The sequence below is a fragment of the Eriocheir sinensis genome, chromosome 39 (assembly GCF_024679095.1).
Source record: "Eriocheir sinensis breed Jianghai 21 chromosome 39, ASM2467909v1, whole genome shotgun sequence".
Taxonomy (NCBI): Eukaryota; Metazoa; Arthropoda; class Malacostraca; order Decapoda; family Varunidae; genus Eriocheir; species Eriocheir sinensis.
The window spans coordinates 4,396,881-4,407,763 of record NC_066547.1 but is presented as its reverse complement, the minus strand read 5'-3'; the positions used below and the strand labels follow the sequence as shown (position 1 = coordinate 4,407,763).

At 41.2% G+C, this 10,883-nt stretch overlaps 1 long non-coding RNA gene across 2 annotated transcripts in view; it reads left to right on the top strand.

Moving 5' to 3' along the window:
* Positions 1–572: 572 nt before the first annotated feature.
* The window catches only part of LOC127009132 (uncharacterized), a 61,283-nt gene continuing 50,972 nt past the window's right edge, over positions 573–10,883 (top strand). For both annotated transcript variants that reach the window (XR_007761662.1, XR_007761663.1), the window contains exon 1: positions 573–760. This is a non-coding gene — a long non-coding RNA (uncharacterized LOC127009132). The remainder of the gene's footprint in view (positions 761–10,883) is intronic.

The following is a 10,883-nucleotide window of genomic DNA, read 5'->3' as shown; positions in this document are numbered from 1 at the left end:
CCTAGGTGGTAACTCAATTACGTAGCAACACTGTGGCTAATATTGCTATATCAAACACTAATATTAGGTCTAGAATGAGGTTAAAGCAATTCAAATACGTACACTGCACTGCTATGGTTAATGACGTTAAATAAATCACTATTCCTATACCCAGAATAAAAATAAGGTGTCTGCATTGTTCATATTTCTAACAACAGAACGGAAGAGAGCTACGTGCCTAAATATATTACAAAGAAAATACAGAGTACACCAAATGACGCTAATCTATCATGCCCTGAGGAACTATATAGTCTCTTTAAACCATGATATTAATTTCTAAAGCAGTAACAGTATAAAGAAAACAAGAAAAGGAGCATAAAACAAATATTAAAACAAAGCAATACCTCTGTAGCCCCTCGCCACCCCGACCTCACCTCAATGCATCAGTTTGAATCATACCACGGTTGTGTGAAGAACGTTTGCGGGTTGGTTACTTTTTTTTAGTGTTGTGACGAAATACCGGACATACGTCGCACCGAAGAGGGACAAGTAAGTGCCGAGGACATAAAGGAAGTGTTGGGGGACTGTAGAAGTGTGTGGGAGAGGAGGAAACAGGTGAAAACAAGATGAAGAAGGACGCTAATTGGTGGGCTGGCAGGTGGTTTAAAGGGAAGGTGTGTGTGTGGGGGGGGGAGGGGAAGGAGTAGCTGCCATGCCTCCCCTCTCACACACCCCACCCCTCCTCCTCCTCCTCCTCTTCTAGTCTTCACGTAATTTAAAGGTAAGGGAAGGTATTATGTAGATTACTATGTGTTATTTTGTTTTATGTAGACGGTAATTTGTATGTAGGTTATTAATTTTATTTTCAATTTGATTTTTTTGTTCTTTTCAAATGGATTACGAACGGTTTTTTTTTTCTTTCTTGATTCGTTGATATTTTTCCTTATTTTTATTATACTTATTTATTTATTGTTATTATATATTAAGTATTATGTAGGTTATTATTTATTTTCTTCGGTGATTCTTGTCCTTAAATCTATTAACTCTTGTGTTTTGTATATTTTTTTTCTAATTCATTCATTGATTTCTATACCATTTTTCTAGTTTTTTTGTCACAGATATTTCCATTTTATTGTACAGACTAATTTATTTCACCATTATATTACTGAGTATACAGCGCAGCCAGTTTTAATTCATATCTGCATAGCCTAGCACGTGAACAGCACAGCAATATATATATATTTACACACTATTTACCACTTCTGCAACAATATTCTGGTTAAAACACTGGTGATTTCCATGATTTTAACAGCCTAGCATTTGAATAACACGGTAAAATAATCTACACAATGCTCATATATAATTTATGGTTTAACAATGCGGATGATTTTAATACATTCTGCAGCCTAGCGTTTAATAGGCCTATAAAACTAGCCTATCTTTTACCTTTCTTCCTAATTTTTCTTTTAATTTTCCCTTACTCTTTTTTGCTTCTACATTTTTATAGTTAATAGTATTTCTTTTCTCTGGAGATTAGTTTATGAATAGCCTGATATCTCTACATAGAACATTGTGAGGTGTTTCATAGGCTTTGAATTTAGTGTGGAATATACTTAAGTTAGCCCTTCATCAGTCATTTGGATGTGTATCTGTGTATTGTTTGAACGAATGAGGTGTATTGTGAGAGCAAGTCGTATTGATAAAAAAAAAAGGAATAAGATGGGGAAAAGTATGTAGTGTAGGTATGGGAAGGGTGAAGTGTGTGTGTGTGTGTGTGTGTGTGTAAACGTCCTGGGCACTAATGCAGCTGGGGGGGGTTTCGTGTGTGTGTGTGTGTGTGTGTGTGTGTGTGTGTGTAAACGTCCTGGGCACTAATGCAGCTTTTTTTTTTCGTGTGTGTGTGTGTGTGTGTGTGTGCTCCCCTGTCCCACGCAGCAGCACGGGGCAGGCGGATTGTTACAGCTGCGAGGTAGAAAACACAAAAGGATGCGGCCCCCATGTTCTTTGCATTCACGGACATTCTTTAGTCCGCCCGATGCTCTTTTTTTTTTGTGGCTGCGTACTCTATTTTTTTTTCTCTATAACAAGTTTAGTTTTGTATCTATTTTTCCCGGGACGGCGCGGAGTGGAGCATTTAGGGTCAATTTGATATTCTGTCAACACTAGACAAACTGACGTGGCGAGACTGATGGAATTTATATGAAACAATACGTAGTCACAGCTCGCGGCGGGGGGGCGGACGGAGTGACTGGCTCGCCGGGATGAAAAGATTATATGTATTTTTGCTCTCGCGAGAATATAAAAAAAAACAGGAAAAACAAATAAACAAACAAACCAGCCAGACCCAACCCAACCAAACCTAACCAGCTACCCTTACACACACACACACACACACACACACACACACACACACACACACAAAGAGTTCGATATTCGTATTCGTTGCCATTTCAGGTCTATAACAAAGTTGGAATATGTAAATTTATTGAGGGGTGGGGCGCTGCATACCTTTATAGATACATACATACGTAACATGGTGGTGGTGGTGGTGGTGGTGTTGGTGCAGTTGTTAGTGGTGGTGGTGGTGGTGCAGTTGTTAGTGGTGGTGGTGATGGTGGTGGTGTATGCAGAGGTATACTACTCGATTTCCAAACTGAATATCAAACCCGTCACAAAATGTTCGCCTGCATTACATCACCACAGGAAATAGAAATGGCAATATGTATAGAAAGGTTTTGTATTCGGTGTCGAGGCCCTCTTCCCTCCTCTCCTCTCCCTTACGTCCGCATCCTCCACACTCTCTCTCTCTCTTCGGTCCCTCTCTCCCCTGTCTTCCTTCTCTTCCTACACTCCCTTCCTTTTCCTACTCCCCTCTTCCAGTACCCTTTTTATTAGCTTTCTTTCCCTCTCCTCTCTCCTTCAATCACTCACTCCACGCACCACTCCCCTCCTTTCTTCCATTCCTTCTTTCTCTCCCAACACTCCCTTCCTCCCCCTACTTTCTCCTCCTATCAATCTTTTTATTCCCTTTCCTCCCTTCCTCTTTCCTCCCTCTCTCTCACTTCCAACCACTTCTCCTCCCCTTCCCCTCTCCTCCCTCCCTCTCACTTCCCACCACTTCTCCTCCCCTTCCCCTCTCCTCTCCTCCTTTTTTACTCCCCCGCCACTCCCCTTCAGCCACGTGACAACACACCGCCACTGCAGCCTCACTCTCTCACGCACGCACGCACTCACACACGCTCTCACGGGCCCCCCTCGAAAAAAAATTAAAAAAGGACAGACATTTTACTTGATACAGCGCGTGTGTAGAATTTATTTAGAGTGCTGCCTGATCTTCTTTGGCCTTTTTTTGTGTGTGTGCCCGTCAGATGTCGCTCTCGAGGCCGTGTGTCAAGAGAAATGATGTAGTGTTTTGATTCTCGACAAAAAAAAACAAAAAACGTTGCCCGGTGCCGTGTGTATATATATGACTTTTTTTTATAGGATTTGTTTTTTTTCTGTTTTTTTTGTTTATAGGTTTAATTTTGCCGGTTCCGCTGTGTTCTTGTATAACGTAGGGTGTCTTACTTTTCAGGCATATGCGTAGAGATAGGAATAAAATCTCACCTTATGTTTTTTTTTTCATGTATTTTGTTTTATTTTCTCATTATAATTCCTGCGTTTATCTTGTTTATTTTCTCATCTGTTATCTAGAGTTATTAAGTTACATATATCTTGTCTATTTCTTTCAATCGCTACCTATCTCTATCTCTATATCTATCAGTCTGTTTAGTCTCCATTCAAATTTTCTACTGCAATTGAATTTAACATTATAAGACCAGAGCTCCTTCCTTTTTACCTCACGACCCCTGACTCCTCTTTCCCCAGTTCCTAATACATTGTACTTTATCTCCTCCTTCCACATAGTCAAATTTAAGGCTTGTTCGTTACATCAAGCGAATCTTTAAGGCTTACTCACCTTAATGTCGCGTTGTAGAGTATGAGGATTGACGTGTATATAGGGTGTTGGTATACGAGGGGGACGTGTTTGAAAATGGGTGGGCCAGCCTGTAGTGGCGCTGACGTGATGTTGATACTACGCGGCGTGGGTGATGGACGAGGGTATAATGGTGTTTGTTGGGTGATGGGGGGACGGAGGGACAAGCTTAGTTAGTTAGCAGTGGTGGTGACATGGCCCAGAGGAGGACATAGGAAGCAGCTTGGGTAACACAGCAGCCAAACGCACTTAACATTCAGACAATATAGATCAATCAATAACATATATAAGTAAATAAATGAATAAATAAATAGCAAGTTTGGGTAATACGGCAGTCAAACGCGGTTAATATTCTGTCAAAATAAATAAAACAATAAGTAAATAAGAAAAAAAGAAAAAGAAAAAAGAAAGTGAGGGAAAGTAAGAATGAAAGAAAGAATGAGGAAAAGAAAGAGAAAAAAGAATGAATGAGAGAAAAAAAGAGAAACTGAAATAATTAAAAAAATATACATCAAAGTAGTAGTAGCTGAAGGGCGAAAAAAATATATATAGAAAAAAAATCCCTCAATGTCACCGCCCCCCAAAAAAGCAAAAAAGTACAAGGATATCCAAATTAATTATTCAAAATTCAGAAAAAAAAACATATATTATTCAGCAGACTGTACACTGTGGTGGTTAGCTTAATGATGCAGTGAGCTCATTTATTCATGGTGCGCGCCGTGTGTAATATCCCGGTAACATGGTAATCAGATTGGAGCGCTGTGTTATTATTTTTAGGGTTACTTACGTGGTTGTTATTGGTTAACTTTTTTTAGTCAAAGATAAAAGTCGCTTATTCTTTTTTTTTTTTTTGTCTATGTTCTCTTTTTTTCTTCTCTCATATTCGTCTCTTGGTCTGACATCTTCTCTTTCTCCTTATATCATCCCTAACTTTCCCTATCTTCCTTATCTTTCTTCCTTATCTTCCCTTTCCTTTTCCCTGTTTTCCTTTTTTTTTTTCCTTTTTCTCTTTCTCCTTCCTTTTGCTCCCTATCTTCTGTTTCCTTCTACCTGCATTCCTTTTTTCTCTTTCCTTCTCCTTTCTTTTCGAAATTCCCTATCTTCCCTTTCCTTTTCCCTGCATTCCTTTCTTTCCTTCTTTTTCTCTTTCCTTCTCCCTGCATTCCTTTTTTTCTTTACTTCTTTTTCTCTTTTCTTCTCCCTTCTTTTCTTCCACTCTCATCAGATGCTTTCTTGTCGGTTTGGGTGACCTCTCCCACGTGTCTATAAGCTGGTCTGTCAGGTTGCGGGTGATGCCTCTCCTAATTAGCGAGTTATCATTATTTATTCAGCCTCTGTCAAAGCGCCCTTGTCGTTGCTCCCTTCCCTCATCCCCGGCAAGATCATGATTAATTCCAGGGAAGGTTTTAAAGTAGTGAAATTTTAATGTGAGCTCTAAATATCCGCTAAATTGATGATAACATTATACCAGGTCAGTTACCACTCTAATATTAAAAACAAACATTCGTCATTCAGTGGAACTATTTTTTTATACAACCTTTCAGATCATTAGTCCTACCTTGAGCTATTCTATCCAGCCATCACTAAAACAGTTAAGGATAAAAGACACAGTTCTGATAATATTAAAAAAAACACCTTCGTTAATCAGTGGAACATCTTTTTTTCATTACAACATTTTAGGTCATTAACACTGCCTTGAGCCTTTCTATTCTGCCGGGTGAACACACACACACACACACACACACATCGACTCAACGCATCACACAAAAACAGTTAACGATAAAAAGACACACACGCACACACGAACTTCGCCGCAAATGTACACGCTCAGTAAAACAATTTCCACTAAATAAACCTCATGAACCACTAGACTCACCTCGTTAACTTTTATCATCCTTCATGCTGCAGTTCTAATCCTTTTTTTATCCCGCTATTGCAGTTCGTTAATATTCAGATGATTAGATAACGTAACGTGTGTGTGTGTGTGTGTGTGTGTGTGTGTGTGTGTGTGTGTGTATGTGAGTGTGAGTGTGAGACGGACAGATTGACAGACAGGTAAACAGACAAACAGACAGACACAGACCCAGATTAAAACACAAAAGACAGACAATTTAAAACAGAAGTAGATTAAAAGGGTAAGAAAAGAGAGCGGTCAGATAGATACACAAACAAACAAGCAATTCTTTCTGTCTGTGTCTGTCTTTTTTTTTTGTGTGTGTGTATGTATGTGCGTGTTCAGTCCAGGTGGAAATTACAGGTCGGAACGGAATACCTGGAATAACGGGAAGGCGAGAGGGAATAACGTTGGTAAAGAATCTTATTGGAGAGTTGTGGAGGCCATGTTTCATGCGTTTAGTTCCCAAAAGAAAAATAGGGAGTCGAGAATTTATCCTTAATTTTGCTGAGTGGCTGTTTGGAGATGCAGATTGTGTTGTGATGTATACCGCTCCTCTCTCTTCCTTCTTTCTCCACCTCTTCTCTCCTCCTCCTCCTGCTCCTCCTCTCTGTTCCTCCCATCTCCTCTTTTTCATTCCCACTCCTCTTCACACTCCTTCATCCTCCTCTCCATCCTCTCTTTTTCTCCTGTTTCCTCTTTTTTTCTAATCATTTAGTCGCTCTACTTCTCCTTATCGTCATTATCACAGTCATCCTAATCGTTATCAAGCTATCTTTATGTAGTGTTTTCTCTCCTTTGTTTCTCTTTATCCTGATTTATTACTCTACGCCTCCTTCTGCTGCTTCTCTATCTTTTCCTCCTCCTCCTCCTCTATCGGTTCTGCTCCTTCCCTTCATCACAGTCATCTTTATCATAGCCAGTTATCATTATTATCTTCATTACCATCATTTATATATATTTTTTTTCATTAGCTCATTTGTTTCCATTATACAGTATACGTTTCCCCTCCTCCTCCTCCTCCTCCTCCTCCTCCTCTTCCACCCTCTTCCTTCCCCCTAGCATTATTCATTTATCCCCTCTCCCGCATTATTAACCTTCCTCTTTTTTCTCTCTTTCATCGTCATGTTTCCTGCATTTTCCATCCGACACTTGTATATATTTTTGCATTTTCCTCCCCATCCACCGCCCTCTTCATCCCTGCCTCTCTTTTATTCAACGTGAGCTTATTTTTCATCCCCTTCCGTCTCTCATTTTGCTTCCCTCTTACTCTCGTTTATCTTTTTTTTTCTTGTTCTATTTTTTGTTCCCCATGTTTATTGGCCGTCTGTTTATCTGTCTGTCTCTTTCGCAAACATTGATATCTTTTATGTATGATTTTTTTTATTTATTTATTTATTGTGTATTTCTTTGCCCTCACAAGCATTCTCTCTGGTAAGTTATGTATTTCTCTCTCTCTCTCTCTCTCTCTCTCTCTCTCTCTCTCTCTCTCTCTCTCTCTCTCTCTCTCTCTCTCTCTCGCATGTCTTATTCAAACGTCATTCTTTTTTTTCTTTTTTATGTATGTTTATGCTTTTTTTTTTTTGTAAGGTTGGGTGGAGATGGATGGGGAGGAAGAGGAGGGGGGAGAGGAAGGGAGGACAGAGGGGGGTGAGGAGGATGAAGGAGGAGGGGGGAGAGAGGGTATGAAGGTGAAGAGAGAGTTGCCAGAAGTCACGTTTGTTTGTTTCATTGTTTATTCCTTGCTTTGTGTTTGTTTGCTTAGTGTCTTTGCGTCTTTCTGTCCTCCTTTTCTTTTTGCTAATATTCCTCTCTTCCGTCTTATCTATCTTCCCTGCTTCTCCTTCTTCCTGCAATACTTTCTTCTTTCCTTCTTTCTTCTTGTCTTCTGATATTTTCTTGTGGAAGTGCTCGACATTTTTTTATCTTGTCCCACTTACCCATATCTGTCCTCCTCCTCCCCCACCCTTCCTCCTCTCCTCTCTCCTCCACTTCCTCCTAACCTCATTGCTCGTTCCTCTTTCCACACGGCCCTCACCTTCTCTTGTCCTGATGTTCCTCTCTCCTTACCACTCTCACCCTTTTCCTCTCTCCTGCATTCTCCTTCCGCCTTCACTTACATCCCTCCTCCTCCTCCTCCTGGCCATCAGCGGGAGCAACAGTTTCCGGGACTTTGAGCTCGTCCTCCGCGGCGGAAGTTCGGTCGCTCGCGGGATTGTGACAACTGATTCGGAAACATCTCAAAAGGCTGGCGGGGCGGCGTCCGGGGCGGCGAGACACGCAATTATGACCCCTCAGCACCGGCAGGTGAAGGCTCATCCCGCGGGGCGCCCCATTTAGGAAGCGTTGCGGAGAGGGGAGGCTGGGAAGGGATGCATTATGATTGTTATTGGCGCAAGGAGGGTGTGGTAAGGGTGAGGAGGGTGCGGAAAAGGGGTGAGGGAGGGTGTGCATGGGTGTGTGCCTGGAGGGAAGTTACAGCCACTTTGTTTTGGCAAGATATGTGACTCGAGGGTTCGTTGGCTGAAGGAGGGGACAGAGGGAGGAGGAGAGGACTGGAAGGAGGGAAGGAAGGGGGGACACATGAGCGGGAGGAAGATTAGCGGAGAATAAACACTTGCTCCAGTCGCGTAAGGGATTTGTGGAGGGGCAGGTTGGTTGTGCTTCTTGTTTTGCGTGTGTAAGAGAGCAATAGAGTTGATTAGGAGAAGTTCTGTCAGACATTAAAGTTCTGCTAGGGTGGTTTACTTGTTCATTTTGTTTTGTTTGTATAGGTCTGCAGTATGGTTGATTAGGGTAAATTCTGACACACAAATAAGTTCGGTAGAGTTTTTGCACTAAAGTTTTTGTTTTGCTCGTACTATGGCAAGAAGTAAAGGTTATTATGTTAACTATTATGACATTAGGAGAGTTTTGCAAGAGTAGGCACAATGCTCTTTTTGTTTGCTTGCGTTATGTTACATGTTACAATTATTTATAGAAGATGATATGATGATTTACGAGAGGTAACATCTTTTCTCTTCCTGTTTGATTATCCTCTGTCAGAAACTACACTTAATCGGCTTAATTCATGATCTCCATAAAGGGAAATAAACCGATTCTTCTGATGCCGCTTAAATGTTTGTTTGTATCCGCTTTGGTGTTGGCACTCGGCCAGGCACCACCACCACCACCACCACCACCAATACCACCTCGCCACACCTTCCCTTGCACGCCGGTGACGCTGCTGCACCTGGCATGGGTAAGGGATTTGGGTGTATTAAGCGGAGTCCAGGTCTGAGCTCCGCGCCAAAGCTGTAGTCAATTCAGCTTACCTTGACGGATAAGCCCCTCCCCCTCCTGCTCTCCGCTGTGTGTCATTGGCTAACTGGCTGGGTAAGGCTGGACCCCTCCTGTTCCCCCTCACTAACTCAGATTCGTGTGGTGAGTGATCGTCTAGGCGGATATACATGTGGTTTAGTATTCTTATTACAAGCTCACTCTTCGTCGTCCATTCCTTTGACATCAGTTCCAATAGTATCAGTAACCTATGTCAGACCCTCTACCCACTTACTCATATTCGTGTGGTGAGTGATCGGCTCGGTGAATATGCATATGATTAGCATCCTTATTACGAGCGCTGCCTTCATAGTCCGCTTCTTTTGACATTATTTCCAGCTATATTAATAACCTAAGTCAGACGCTCTACCCCCTTACTCATATTCGTGTGGCGGGTGATCGTCCAGGTAGATATACATGTGGTTTAGTATCTTTATTACAAGCTTTAATCTCATAGTCCATTCCTTGACATCAGTTCCAATAGTATCAGTAACCAATTAACCTCAGACCCCATTCCCTGCGAGCTTTATATGAACCACTTTTACGATTTAATGGTCAAATCCAACATAATAATCTCTGTTAATTAAAGTATTGGACGTATTAAAGTATTGGGCTTTTTTTTTTTTTGCTGTTCTTGTTTTTGTTTTTGTCCATGAGTTGCCTCCTTTGCTGTAAAAAAAAAAGGATGTTGAATTTAGTGAAGGTAATAAATAGTTTAGAAGCATCCTTTGGTTTTAGAGATGATAGCAGATCTTTCTCATTGGAAACCCTGAAATGCGTCCAAAAGCGTTGCAGGCTGACATGAGCGAGGTATATCCATCACTAGGTTAATCTGAATGCACTCTGAATAGATATTTGTGATAGTAATTCGTTTTAGATAACTGCGCCTTATATATATAAAAGACCCTGGATGTTCAGCAAGGTTTATCCGGTTCCTTCCTCTCTCTGCTGTGTGTCTGGCCGGGAAGAATGAGATTAGAGCAGCTTCCTTTCTTCAATCCACTGTGATCTAATAGTAATTCGTTTTAGATAATGCACCTCGTATATATAAAAGCCTATGGATGTTCAGCGAGCCTTACCCGGTTCCTTCCTCTCTCTGCTGTGTGTCTGGCCGGGAAGAATGAGATTAGAGCAGCCTCCTTTCTTCAATCCACTGTGATCTAATAGTAATTCGTTTTAGATTACTGCGCCTTGTACATATAAAAGCCTATGGATGTTCAGCGAGCCTTACCCGGTTCCTTCCTCTCTCTGCTGTGTGTCTGGCCGGGAAGAATGAGATTTAAGCAGTTTCCCTTTCTTCAATCCACTGGGATCTAATATTAATTCGTTTTAGATTACTGCGCCTTGTACATATAAAAGGCCGTGGATGTTCAGCAAGGTTTATCCGGTTCCTTTCTCTCTCTGCTGTGTGTCTGGTCGGGAAGAGTGAGATTTTGTGCAGCTTCCCTTTCTCCTATCTAGCAAAGTCTGAAATTTATAGGACCGGAACGTGTATTGCATGTCCGCTCTATTTTTTTATTATTGAGAATTCTGTGGCTCGGGATTTTTATTCTTTCTTTCTTTCTTATGGATACTGAATATGTTGGAGGGATGTTTATTTTTTTATTTTTTTATCAACGATACAGATAGGGAATATAGAGGTTGCGTAAACTTAGGAAAAAGTGCGGTATACCTTAAACACACACACACACACACACACACACACACAGACACACT